The sequence below is a fragment of the Penaeus japonicus genome, unplaced genomic scaffold (assembly GCF_977035675.1).
Source record: "Penaeus japonicus unplaced genomic scaffold, GWHDUDI00000001_assembly GWHDUDI00000007, whole genome shotgun sequence".
NCBI lineage: Eukaryota > Metazoa > Arthropoda > Malacostraca > Decapoda > Penaeidae > Penaeus > Penaeus japonicus.
In genome coordinates this window covers 7,165,948-7,178,222 of record NW_028234409.1, presented here as the reverse complement: position 1 = coordinate 7,178,222, position 12,275 = coordinate 7,165,948, and positions in this window count along the sequence as shown.

The window sequence follows — 12,275 nt, the reverse complement described above, 5'->3', positions numbered from 1 at the left end:
CTATTTGTTTATTTGTTTGTTTGTTTGTTTGTTTATTCTTTTTTTATCTTCTTTTCTCTTGCTTCTTCCTTCATATTCTTTTCTCTCTTTCCTCTTTTCCAATTCCTCTTTTCTCTTTCTCTTTTTAGATATTTCTTTCTTACTTCTCTCTCCCACCCTTCACCCCTTACTCTCCTCCTCCCCCGACCCCTCACCACCCCCTCCCACCCACCCACAATCATCATCCTCCCCTCCCCTCCCATAACCCTCCCCTCCCCACCCACAACCCTCCACCCTCCCACAACCCTCCCATCCCCTCCCCCTTCCCCTCCCCTCTCCTCCACCCATCCCCCCCCCCCCCCCTCCCTCCCTTTGGCCATTAACAACGGAGCCCCGCCCACCGCGAGCCATTCATCAGGAAGATCGGTTATACCACTAATACATCACCCTTGCAAGCCGACCCTTGACTGACTTCCTTGGATATTAATCTTGCTTTATCTCGTTCTCTCTCTCTCTTATTCGCTCTATTGCTGTTTATCTGGCTTTGGCCTTTTGTCTTTGGTTTTATCTTCTTCTGTCTGTCTGTCTGTCTTTTTTTTTTTTTTGGGGGGGGGGGGAGTTGTCTGTGTTTCTTTTTTTCTTTTTTTTGTTTTCTTTTTTTCTTTTTTGATTCTCTGTTCTATTTTTTGTATTTTCCAATCTCTCTGTCTGTAGGTCTGTCTGTCTGTTTCTCTTTTTCTGTCTCTCTCTATGTCTGTCTGTCTGTTTCTCTTTTTCTGTCTCTCTATGTCTGTCTGTCTATCTCTCTTTCTCTCTCTCCCCCTCTCTGTGTTTCATTCTCGTTCTCTCTCTCTCTCTCTCTCTCTCTCTCTCTCTCTCTCTCTCTCTCTCTCTCTCTCTCTCTCTCTCTCTCTCTCTCCCTCCATTTCTCCTTTTTACTTTACCCACTACCTCCCTTTCTTTTCTCCCTCCCTCCTCTTCCCCTTCCCTTCCTACCTTTCTTCCTCTCCCTTCTTCCCTACCTCCCTCCCTCCTTCCTCCATACTCTATCTCCCACATTATTTCTCTCTCGTCCCTCCCCTCTACCCCTCTCCCTCCCCCTCTCCCTCTCCCTCCCTCTCCCTCCCCCTCCCTCCTTCCACTCGACTCGTAATCTCAGCTTCATTAATCACTAAATCTTGCAATATAATTTATGCTTGATCAGATAATCTTTGCTTTCGTGTCCTACTTCTTCTTTCCTTCTTCCTCGCCATCGTAATGATAATAATAATGATAATAATGATAGTAACGATAATAGTAATGATAAGGGTAGTGATAATGATGATGACGGTGATAATGATAATGGTAATGATAATAATGATACTGATAATGATAATAATGATAATAACAATGATAATGATAATAATAATAATAGTGATAATAATAATAATAATAATAATAATAATGATAATGATAATAATAATGATAATAATAATAATAGTAACATTCATGATAATAGCAATGACAATAATTATCATAATCATCTTCATCGTAATTACTGTTGCTCTTGTTATCATCCTTATCATCATCATCATTATTGTCATCACCAGTGTTCTAATCATGAATATTTCCCCATCATGACAATACACAAATTATTTCCTTCTCTCTCGTCTATTTTCATTGCAATCTTTCTAGAATGACAATGCACTTTTTAATCATGATTAGATGCACTTTTTTTTTTTTTATAGATGTTAAATCATTTTGATTAACTGGCTACCGATTAGATAAAAAAAGATCTTCTCTATCTTTTCGTCTATTGTTTTATATGTTTATCTGTTTATTTATCTATCTATATGTGTCTCATTCTTAATTGCTATTTCTAAATCGGTGACTATCTATTTATCTTGTCTTTATCAGATTTAATCGTAAGGCTAGACTTATATAGTCAGAGGTTCCATCTTCCGCCCATCCTCTCTCTCTCTCTCTCTCTCTCTCTCTCTCTCTCTCTCTCTCTCTCTCTCTCTCTCTCTCTCTCTCTCTCTCTCTTTCTCTCTCTCTTTCTCTCTCTTTCTCTTTCTCTCTCTCTCTCCTTTCTTCAATCCCTTCCCTTCCTCCCCCTCTCTCCCCTCTCTTCCCTTTTCCAACTCTTTTCCTTCTCCTCCTTCCCCTTCCCCTCCCTTCTCCCTGATCCCTCTCCTTCCCTCCCCCTTTCTCCCTTTATTCTCCTCTACTCCCTTCCCTCCCCTTTCCTTTTTGTCTCTCCATTACTTCTCTCTTTTCCCATCCCTCCCTCTTCTCCTCCCTCTACTCCTTCCCCCTCTCCCTTCTCCTCCCTTTACTCCTTCCCCCTCTCTCCTCCCCCTCTCTCCTCCCCCTCTCCCCTTTCCTCCCTCTACACCTTCCCCTTCTCCCTTCTCTTTCCTCTCCTCCCTCCCCCCCCCACCCCTACTCGACTTCACTCTATATCAGCATCTCCCTCTCTTCTCTCATCCTGGGTATATAAGGCGACTCCGCCCTATGACACGGACGCCCATGGTATCACATTAACTCCGCCCTTAGCCCCGCCCATCGACCACGCCCTCCGCCCTTGGGCCACGCCTACTTGCTCGGGTAATCAGCAGAGGCCGTTGGGATGGAAGGGGTGTGGGTGGAGCGGGGACGGGGTAGGGGGTGGGAGGGGGAGAAGGGGGGGGTGAAGCTGAGGATGTCTGTGTAGGGTTGGAAGGATGTGTGTGTGTGTGTGGGGGGGGGGGCTAAGCATATGTATAGTGGGGTGAGAAAGGGGAAAGGGGGGGAGATGGGGACTGAGGATAAATATGGAGAGGTGGAAGGAAGGATTAAGGATGTGTTTGTGTGTGGGAGAGGAAGGGAGGAAAGAAAGGGAAGAGCTCTCTTTCTCTTTCTCTTTCCCCCTCAATCTCTCTCTTTCTCTTCCCCTCTCTCTCTCTCTTTCTCTTCCTCTTTCTCTCTCTATCTATCTATCTCTCTTTCTCTTTCCCCCCCTCTCTCTCTTTCTTTCTCTCTCTCTTTCTCTTTCACTCTCGCTCTTTCTCTCTCTCCCTCCCTCCCTCCCTCCCTCCCTCCCTCTCTCTCTCTCTCTCTCTCTCTCTCTCTCTCTCTCTCTCTCTCTCTCTCTCTCTCTGTAAACACTGTCTACGACCTTCACATGTCAATTACAAGTTAGTACAATGCATTTCTTAGACTTATTTAAGACGAAAAAGTTCGTGACGATAACTCAGATAAACTTAATAAGGAGAGAGAGAGAGAGAGAGAGAGAGAAAGAGAGAGAGAGAGAGAAAGAGGGATGAGAGAGAGAGAGAGAGAGAGAGAGAGAGAGAGAGAGAAAGTAGCAACAACAACAGCCATAACAACAAAAATATATCACATATTTAGTCCTTACAAGTAAATAAAAAAAAAACTACTCACAACAAAAACAATTATAACTAGAAATCCTAACCTAACCTAACAAAAAGAATGCCAAACAAACAAACAAAAGGAAGGCTAACCTAACCAAACAAAGAAATGACAAAAAAACAAACAAAACTAATCCCAACCTAACAGCCTAACCGACAACCGTAACATCAACAAAAAATAAATAATGATAAGATGAATAAGTAAAAAAAAAAAAGTAAACAAGAACAGATTCTGCAACGCAAGACAAAAATACCGACAAAAAACAGCTGTTCGTCGAGCCAAGTTCATGCCACGTTGAGAAATGCAACACAGAAATAATGCATTTCGACTACCGTAGTCTAGTCTGCAAGAATGGTGATGACAGTGACTCTTAATATCACTGGACATTGCAGAATATGTTTGCGGTTTTGTTGCACTGTTCTTTGTTTAGAGGTCAGGCATTACTGCAAAGATTTGTTGCTTTGTTGTTTTTTTCCACCGGTTGCAACGGTTGGCATTGCGTTTAATCAGATTGCATGACGAGGTGTCGGGTCAAAGCTGTCTTTTTTTCATATCACCGTTAATAGGAGAGTTGATAGGATGTCACGATTTCCAATATCAGTGGGCTTGTAATATAACTGAATTAATTCCCACTCTCACTATATATATATATATATATATATATATATATATATATATATATATATATATATTTATATATATATGTATGTATGTATTTATATATGTATGTATGTATGTATGTATATGTATGTGCATATATATATTTATAGATATGTATATATGTATGCATGTATATATATGTATATATATATATATATATATATATATATATATATATATGTGTGTGTGTGTGTGTGTGTGTGTGTGTGTGTGTGTGTGTGTGTGTCTGCGTCTGTGTGTGTGTGTTTGTGTATATGTGTGTCTGTGTGTGCGCATTCGCACTCATATTTACGTATACATTATTACTGCTAAATATGATAATAACAACAATTATGATATCAATAATAATGATTAAAAAATACTGCTGCTCCTACTGCTAATGAAGATAATGATAATAATAAGGTTGTTATTACCACTAATAATAATGATAATTGTGATGATACTACTACTACTAATAAGCCTAACAATAATGATAATGAAAGTGTAGCTTAGAGACATACATAAAATTAAAAGTATAAACCTTTTTAAAGAAAAAGAAAAAAATATATATATAATTCATCCAGAGTCCCAAATAAGGAGACACGATGAATTTCCAACCCTTTTCCTGAATCCAATCTTTTATTTACATCGAATTAAAACCTTCACCATGATGCAGCAGCCGGAGAGAGAGAGAGAGAGAGAGAGAGAGAGAGAGAGAGAAGGAGAGAGAGAGGGAGAGAGAGAGAGAGAGAGAATTAGAGAGAGAAGGAGAGAGAGAGAGAATGAGAGAGGAGAGGAGAGAGAGATTTGACTTAGAGAGCGAGCGAGAGAGAGAGAGAGAGAGAGAAAGAGGGAGAGAGAGATGTCTTTTGCCTTTTTAAATCCCGGGAAGGATGTTTTATTAAGTGCTTCTTGTTTCATCGTCGGCGAGGCGGTGTTATAGCCTGGAAAACGACATTAATATGGTAATATGTCCTAGGTGCTTCTTGGATTCGGTGTTCATCGTCTTCTGTTTTTTTTTTTTTTTTTTTTTTTTTTTCTTCTTCTTCTTCTTCTTTTTGAATGATTGGGTTTTGTAGGATTGGATTTTTGGGTATGATGGCTTTTTATATGAATTAGGAAAGGAGAGTCTTCATAGAATATGAGGGACTCTATAATATGTAAGGCTATAGGATGTTTTTGTGTGAATAGGGAAAAGGAGAACCTTCAAAAATACAGGATATTTTACAGAACAGAAAAAAATCTTGAGTGTTGATACTTTTGCAGTCACAAAAGTAAGTATCTTTCACTTTCTTTGTCTCTCTCTTTCTTTCTGTCTGTCTGTCTCTCTCTCTTTCTTTCTCTTCTCTCTTTCTCTTTCTTCTCTCTTTTCTCTCTCTCCCTCTCTCTGTCTCTTTCTCTTTCTTCTCTCTGCTTTCTCTCTCTCTGCTCTCTCTCTCTATCTCTATCTCTCTCTCTCTTTATCCCTCTCTCTCTCTCTCTCTCTCTCTCTCTCTCTCTCTCTCTCTCTCTCTCTCTCTCTCTCTCTTTATCCCTCTCTCTCTTTATCCCTCTCTCTCTTTATCCCTCTCTCTCTCTCTCTCTCTCTCTCTCGTGGATCGCCTTCTTAAGTATTAATTATACGATATTACACGATCCTGGAAATAAAAACTATAATATGAAGACCGCAGAGATCAACAGAACATGTTATTCTGCAACAAAAGGTAATAAATTGACTATTGATAACTGTCCAATCACCCTATCAGAGACTGAAGTGATTTATCAAGAACCTGAAGTGTTGAATGCACATTATACACCAAGGCTGCTCAACTATCATGAGCAAAGGTCCAGTTAGACAAGTTGCAATGCATTCAGAGATCCGGAGAAAAGAATTTATGAAAGTAAAACAACCCTTCTGAGTAGGGGGCCTTGTACCCATATTATTTATTTATTTATTTATTTATTTTTTTATTCTTTTCATATTCACTCTTCGACTTTCCACCACAAAATAGAAAGATAACTATTGCAGGACCTTCGTGTTATTTGGGTATATATTTCTCCTCATGTCGGATGTGATCCAGCAATAACAGTTAAGGTTCGGTATTGAATCGCGGACCGTTAGTTGTGTAGCCCTGTTATACATCATACAGGATACAGTATACAGGATACACTCTTATACATTATACTCTTATACACTATAAACTCTTATACATTATACACACTTATACACTATATACACTTACACACTATATACACTTATACACTATACACACTTATACACTATACTCTTATACACTATAAACTCTTATACACTATACACGCTTATACACCATGCACACTTATACACTATACTCTTATACACTATAAACTCGTATACACTATACTCTTATATACTATACACAGTTAAACACTATACTCTTATACACTATACACTTTTATACACCATACACTTTTATACACCATACACTCTTATACACTATACACTCTTATACACTATACATTATACACGATCAACAAGAAGGTAGAGCTAATATCCAAACCTACCTAAAACATACAATAACATGATCTTTAAAAGTCAAGTAGCCACCTTACACTTACAATATATATATATATATACATATATATATAAAATCTCCTTATCAGTTGCAAAAGTGAGATACGCTTTATCAGTAGGACAACCGTAGTGTGATACAGAAGAGGTGGATGTACTTAACCTCTTTTTGTTTACATGTTGTGTTGGATGGCTGGTTTGTCTTCGGTTCGCCCATTGTGTTCCAGGGTAGCGTGGCGAGCGATGGTTAGGAGAGCTGAGACCGCTATCTGTTTATTTATTCCTCTCTCTGTGGCTGTCTGGCTGTTTGTTTGTTTTTGTTTATTGTCTTTTCTTTTCTCTTTTGCTCTGTATGTTTTTCGTGTTTGTTTGTTTTTTCTTTTTTATTTTCTGTGTCTGTTTGTCTCTCTCTTTCTCTTCTCCCTTTTCTCTCCTCTCTCTCTCTCTCTCTCTCTCTCTCTCTCTCTCTCTCTCTCTCTCTCTCTCTCTCTCTCTCTCTCTCTTTCTTTCTTTCTCTATCCTTTCCTATTTCCATCCCACCCTCTCTCCTTCCCTTCCTATCCCTACCCCCGTCCCGCTCTCTCCTTCCCTCACTCTCACTCTCTATCTATCTATCTATCTATCTATCTCTATCTTTTTATTTTTCTGTCTCTCTCTCTCTTTTTCTTTTCTCTCTCACTCTCTCACTCACTCACTCACTCTCTCTCTCTGCAGTACCTTCTCTCCTTCCAAAAATCACACAAAACAACAAACACAAACACAAACAAACCACACACCAGAGAGAGAGAGAGAGAGAGAGAGAGAAAGATAAAGATAAAAAGAAAGAAAGAGAGAGAGAGAGGGGGGGATAGAGAAAAAGAGAGAGAAAAAGAGAGAGAGACAGAAAAAGAAAAGAAAGAGAGAAAGAGATAATGAGAGAGAGAGACAGAGAGAGAGACAGACAGACAGACAGACACACACTAAACGCGAGCATAAATAATGATTATCCAAATGCTTCATCACAGCGCCACAATTGAAACCGAACCCGTGTGAAAGGTTCGAGTCACAGCGGGGTCGAAGCCAATACCTGATGGCCCATGTAACGGTGTAAGCAGAGAGATCCCGTGGCCGCTACTGTCTTCTTGCTGTTCTTGTTCTCTTTCTCTCTCTTTCTCTCTATTTCTGTCTCTCTTTCTCTTTCTCTCTCTCTCTCTTTCTCGTTCTTTCTCTTTCTCTGTCTCTCTCGTTCTCTCTATCTCTTTCTCTCTCTTTCGCTCTTTCTCTATCCCTCTTTCTCTCTCTCTCTCTCTTTCTCTGTCTCTATCTCTATTTCTTTTTCTCTCTCTCCCTCCCTCTCTCTCTCTCTCTCTCTCTCTCTCTCTCTCTCTCTCTCTCTCTCTCTCTCTCTCTCTCTCTCTCTCTCTCTCTCTTTCTCTCTCTCTCTCGCTCTCTCTCTCTATCGATCTCTATCTCTTTCTATTATTTTTTCTCTTAATTATTATTTTTTGTAGCATTCTCCTGACTATTGTTCTCTTCTTTCTCTTTTCTGATTCTTATCTTTGCTTTATTTATTATTATTATTTTTTTTTCATTCCGTCCTTCTTTCAACTGATTATCATGCCTTCTAATTATTCTGTTGTTTTCCTTCTTTTTCTCTCTCTTATTCTTCTGTTCTTCCTTCTCCCTGCTGATTCTTATTTCTGCTTTTCTCCTTCGTCTTCTTTTCCTATCTCTCTTTCTCTCTTCCCCTCCATCTCCATCTCTATCCTTTCCTTTTCTCCCATTCCCCTATATATTCCCCCACCTTCCCTCCCTTACCCTCCGCATTCCTTCGTCTGTTTCTTCCTTGCCTCTTCTTCCCTCCCCCCCCCTCCCCCTTCTTTTCCCTATTCACCTCCCTTACCCCTTCGTCAACCTCCACCTTCCCCCTTTCATCCCCCCTGCTCCCCATTGTGTCTCTTCCCCTTCCTATGACCTATCCCCTATACCCCTGCCCACCCTCCTCCCTCTTGCCCCTCCTCTCCCATGACCTCCTTCCCCTTTCCATCCCTTTCCCCCTTCCTTTCCCACTCGTCTCCTCTTCTCCCTTCCTTCCCCTTCCCATCCTTCCTCCCTCCTCTCCCTTTCTTCCCCCTTTCCTCTCCCTTTCTTCTCCCTCTTCTCCCCTCATCTCCCCTCCTTCCCCTTCCCATCCTTCCTCTCTCCTCTCCCCTTCTTCCCCCTTTCCTCTCCCTTTCTTCTCCCTCTTCTACCCTCCTCTCCCCCCCTCCTCTCCCTTTCATCTCCCTCTTCTACCGTCCTTCCCCTTCCCATCCTTCCTCTCTCCTCTCCCTTTCTTCCCCCCTTCCTCTCCCTTTCTTCTCCCTCTGCTACCCTCCTCTCCCGCCTCCCCTCCTCTTTTCCCTCTTCTACCCTTTCTCCCGCCCTCCCCTCCTCTTCTCCCTTCCCCTCCTCTCCCGCTCTCCCCTCTTCTTCTCCCTTCCCCTCCTTCCCATCCTCCCCCCTTCGCCCCATCTACGCGTCTGGCCAACACGTGTCTATGCTTATATCAGAGAGTGCATTACCTATGGCCTGATTCTGAAGCCTTCGCGGTATTTTTTGTCTGTCTGTTCTATTTTTTGTTTATTCTTATCATTTATTGTTTTTTGTTTGTTTTTTTCTTTTTTATATCGTCTTTCGTTCTTTGTTTTTTTTATGAATGACTTATTTTTTCTACTTTATGATTTTTTTTTTTCTTATCTCTCTCTTTCTCTCTCTCTCTCTCTCTCTCTTTCTCTCTCTCTCTCTCTCTCTCTCTCTCTCTCTCTCTCTCTCTCTCTCTCTCTCTCTCTCTCTCTCTCTCTCTCTCTCTCTCTCTCTCTCTCTTTCACCCACCCTTCCTCCCTCCCTCCCGCCTTTCTCTTTCCTTTCCCTCCCTCTCCCCCTCTTTCCTCTCCTTCTCTCACCTCCCTCCCTCCCTCCCTCCTTCCCTCCCTCCTTCCATCTCTCCCTCTCTCCTTCTCTCCCTCTCCTTCCCTCTTCCCTCTTCCTCTCTCTCTCCCTTCCCTCTTCCTCCGCCATCTTTGCTCATGAATTCATAAGGAACGAGATTAAAAGGTGGGAATTATTTACGTATCATTGAGTTCGATTCTTTTTAAATCCGGGTTGTATAAGCTGTATGGTCGAGGGAGGAACCTGTTCTTTGGCGCGTGTCTCTAGGTGGTCTTTCGGGGGGATGGGGGGGAGGGGGAGATGGAAGGGGAAGGGATGGGAAGATAGGGGGAGATGGAAGGGGAAAGGATGGGAGGATAAGGGGAGGGGATCGGGAGATGGAAGGGGAAGGGATGGGAGGATAGGGGGAGAAGGGGAGATGGAAGGGGAAGGAATGGGAAGATAGGGGGATGGGGGGAGATGGAAGGGGAAGGGATGGGGAGATAGGAAGAGGGATGTGAAGGTGGAAGGGGAAGGGGATAGGGAGATGGGGGGAAGTGAAGTTGGAAGGGGAAAGGGATGGGAAGATAGGGGCATAGGATGGGGAGATAGGGGAAGGGGATCGGGAGATGGAAGGGGAAGGGATGGGAGGATAGGGGGAGAAGGGGAGATGGAAGGGGAAGGGAATAGGGGGGGAGGAGAAGGGGAGATGTGAAGGTGGAAGGGGAAGGGATGGGAAGATAGGGGGAAGGGAATACGGAGATAAGAGGGGGAGAGGGATGTGAAGGTGGAAGGGGAAGGGGATGGGGGGAAGGGAAGAGGGAGGTAGGGGGAGGGGTAGAAACAGTCATAAGGGAAGGTGTACGGGAAGGAGAAGAGGTAATGGGTATTCACCAGGAAAGGAAGGGGGAGAGGATAAATAAAGTGAATGAAGGGGGAATAGATAAAAACTGAAAGGGTACAGAAGGGGCATAAGTTCTCCAAATGTGGGGAAAGAGAGGCGGGGAATAGAGGGAATGTTAAAGGGGTCTCCCCCCCCAATTCAGAACAGGGGATAGAGGGGGGAGGGGGAGGGGTATCCACGCCTTCTTAATGCCTCACGTGGTTACTAATTACCCTACCCATATCTTCCTTGCTTTATTCTTTTCTCTTCTTAATTCCTCTCTTTCGTTCGTCTTATATTTTGTTCTTTATATGTTCTTGCTTTCTTTTCCTTGTTCTTTGTTTATTACTTCAATTCCTTTTTTTTTTTTTTTTGTATTTTCCTATTTCCTCTCATTCGTTTTTCTTTATTTATATTTTATTCTTGTTTTCTTTCAGCTTTCATGTTTTTTCATTTTCTTTTTTATTCATTTAGTTATTTTCATATTTATTTCTTTTGCTCGTTATATTGTCTTTTGTTTTTCTTTCTGTATGTATTTATTTTTCGTTGTTGTTGCTGTTTACTGGAGTTTTTTCTAATTCTTCTAATCTGTTTATTTGATTATTTCCTAATTTGATATTTTGTTTCATTCTCTTTTTTGGAAGATGTTGATATTGTTGTTTTTGTTTTAACTTTCTTCTCCTGACTCTCCTTACCCATACAAAAAAAAAAAACACAGCAAGTAGTTCACAGCCCATCCCCCATCTCCCTCCCCCTTCCCCTTCCCTTCCCCCTCCCTTGCCCCCCCCCAAAAAAAAAGGATACAGTTCCCCGCCTCATTAGCATTGCACCGGCCCGGTCCCTCTGCTCTTATCTTGTAAATATAATTACTAGGTAATGGAAGATGGACCCGCCAGATGGCCTCTCGGATGTCGATGGTTTTGCACGAGGATTTTTTTTTTTTTTTTTTTTTTTTGGGGGGGGGTGTAGGGGGTATGGTGGAGGTGGGGGGTGGAGGTGGGGGGGGAGGATGGAGGTGGAGGTGGAGGTGGGCGTGGGGGGAGGGGGAGGTGGAGATGGGGGGTGGGGGATTGGTGGAGGTTGGGGGGAGGTGGAGGTGGGAGGTGGGGGGTGAAGGTGGAGGTTGGGGGAGGTGGGGGTGGAGGTGGAGGTGGAGGTGGGAGGTGGAGGTGGAGGTGGGAGGAGGCTGCGTTTGGAATCGGGGTATGGAGGGAGAGGGAGGGAGGAGGGGGGAAGAGGGAGGGAAGGAGGGATGGACGAAGAGGGAAGGAGATGGAGTGAGGAGGGGGGAAGAGGGAGGGAGGAGGGGGGAAGAGGGAGGGAGGGAGATGGAGGAGAGGATGGGAGGGAAGATAGATAGAGAGAGAGAGAGAGAGAGAGAGAGAGAGAGAGAGAGAGAGAAAGAGAACGAGGTAGCACATGTTTATCCTCACCCACTGTCCCCCCCCCCCCGGTCCTCGTCATGGCCATAGTTCATTCATTTTAATACCAATAAGAATTATGAATTTCACAATGCAACACGGATTGGATAACATTTCAATAATTACGCATTCTTCGGAATCACGTAATTACAGTATAATTGTATAATTGTATAATTTTCATTCATAATCTTTACGACGTTTGTCAGTATGAAGTGTTCCTCGTCTGGATAAGGTCTTGATAGATTGCAATGGTGAAAAGCTGTCAGTGTTTTTATTTGTTTGTTTGTTTTTCTTTCTTCTGATTATCTTTTTTATTTATTACATCCATTATCTCTCTTTTTTTTTCTCTCTCTATCTATCTATCTCTATCTGTCTATCTATCTATCTACTATCTCTTTCTCTCTCTCTGTATCTCTATCTATCTATTTATCTGTCTATCTGTCTATCTATCTATCTATCTATTCATCTATTCATCTATCCATCTTTCTCTCTCTCACTCACTCACTCTTTCTATCTATCTATCTATCTATCTATCTATCTA